The sequence below is a fragment of the Selaginella moellendorffii genome, unplaced genomic scaffold (assembly GCF_000143415.4).
Source record: "Selaginella moellendorffii unplaced genomic scaffold, v1.0 SELMOscaffold_32, whole genome shotgun sequence".
Classification (NCBI taxonomy): domain Eukaryota; kingdom Viridiplantae; phylum Streptophyta; class Lycopodiopsida; order Selaginellales; family Selaginellaceae; genus Selaginella; species Selaginella moellendorffii.
Window position 1 is genome coordinate 1,803,363 of NW_003314293.1, and position 2,247 is coordinate 1,805,609.

The window sequence follows — 2,247 nt, forward strand, 5'->3', positions numbered from 1 at the left end:
TCGAGGATGGCAATCTCATTCTACTCAAGGAGTTTACGCCACCTTTGAAGTTCTCCCCTTGTTGGACCGGCCCCTACTTTGTCCAGCGACACATCAGGGGTGGAGCATATATGCTAGTTGATGCTGATGGATGTGAGCTCCCACATGCTCACAACCACTCTCATCTCAAAGGCTTCATCCAGTGAGGCATTCCTCTTCTCTTCTTTTTCTTTTTCTTTTTCTTTTTCATCCTTTCTTTCACTTTACTTTTATGGATACTTTTCTTACTTTCAGAGGGTGTTTCTCCATTAGACCATGGCCCATGCCTTGGATTTTGTGCTCAGGCTGCATTGCTGTTTGTATGGAGGTTCCTTGCTTGGCCCGATCTATGTTCCAGGTTCTTTGGCCCTTCCCTTACCATTACTACACCCCACACATTCCCCTCACTCATTCCATATCATCTACACTCACAGTTCCATCACCAATCACTTCCAGCAGCGTTGCCCGCATATCTCTAGATGCCCGTCTTGCATCTTTCACTCTTTCACCATCATTCACATCTTCGTTTGAGGTCACATTTACACAATACCACAGACACACATACATGCACCAATAGCAAAAGACACCACATCATTTTGACGTGCCATTTCTGAGATGTCCTTACGACCATTTGCTGATGACGCACTAGCTTTTCTGGAGCAACTTTCTTCCAACCGGGTGAACCCATTCACTCAAGGCACCTAGGTGGATCTTTAGACGAGGCCACAGAAGCCGAAGCCACTTTCTTCTACTCCAGCACTCAGTGGACACATGCCACTTCTCTTTACCGGCAACCCAGTGACTACGTTGTCCTTTTCAGCTGCTGACTTCTTCAGTCCGACACATCAGACTGGCCACCTTCTTAGAGTGCCACCTCATCTCAGCGCTCCACCATATTGGTGTTGGAGCAGGTGCAGGAGTAGGAGCGAGAGCAAGTGGTTACCGGTTACCAGTTACAGGTTCCCGGTTACTAGTTACTAGTTACTGTATCGGTTACTGGCTACTCCGAGTGGTCAGCGCTCACTCTACAGACCAACAGTTATCCATGGCCGCTTTTTCAGAGTGCCACCACCATCTAGGCACTCCACCATATCACTCCATCTTTTATCATTTCCACACTTACCACCCTTGGGCAATGCATCCCCTCTTCTACCTCTCTTTGTTTCTTGATTTCAGCCAATCCTTGGAGTATACCGGAAGTCATCAAAAGGTTACATTTGCATATTACACTTTCCTAAGCCGAAATCCAAGTATGGGTTAAGTTCTTTGGGTGCTCACTCTTTTTCCTCTATTTTCCTCCTCTTTTCACACTTTTTCTACACTTTTCTTCAACTTCCGGGTCCAATTTGACTACAGGGTTTCCCACTGGGTTTTCCTCCCTGTCTCCAAACTTCACACCTCCCTCTTTTCTTTCTTTCCACTTTGTTTTCTAGAGGTTCTACTATTTCACGCAACTACTAGCACTTGGCATCAGTAGTAGAGGTACACTCTACACTCTTCAGAGAGTTCTCACGCGTCTGGAGCCAGCGCGATCCACTGTGGTCGCATGTTAGGGCATGGCCACCGAGAGAGTGAGAGAGAGAGAGGGAATATTTTGGTCTTTAGAATATTCCCTATCTTCCTTGTATAAAACCCTTGCCCCACAAGGGCAAGGGGGGGCATTTTGTGGAGAGCAGTGAAGCATTTCTCGTGTTTGAGCGAGCATTGGGGGAAGCGCCCCTCCTTTCCCCAACAGAACATGCATACATTCTTACCAAATGGTGCAATCCAACTAATCCTACACAGGTCGCTTTGGATCTACTAAAAAAGTCTTTTTATAAGCAACTTGAGTCAGAAAATCCGACAAAAGTTGGATAGGAATTGCTAAGACAATTCCTCTAATACCAAATGTAACGCACCTGAATTTAGAGCTGAACTCCAAGCCCATTGCGCTATGAAACGAGGGTCTAGTACAATCCCACGAACACCAGCTCCCTGTATCCAGCACCTACACACAAAATGGTGTCAGATGGAGTCTGGCACAATTTTGGTATACCGGTGGCCTAACGCGAGGAGGAAGGTAACCCACCGACTAAAGTAGTGTGGAGTTTAGGCTTAGACCCAAGCTGGACGTAGAACAAAGAGCGACACAACCCAATAGAAGCCAAATTAATGTCTCAAGTGGTTAGACATGCATTCCAACCACTATCCCTACTATACATTTGGAACCCCCCATACCCCCCCCCCCCC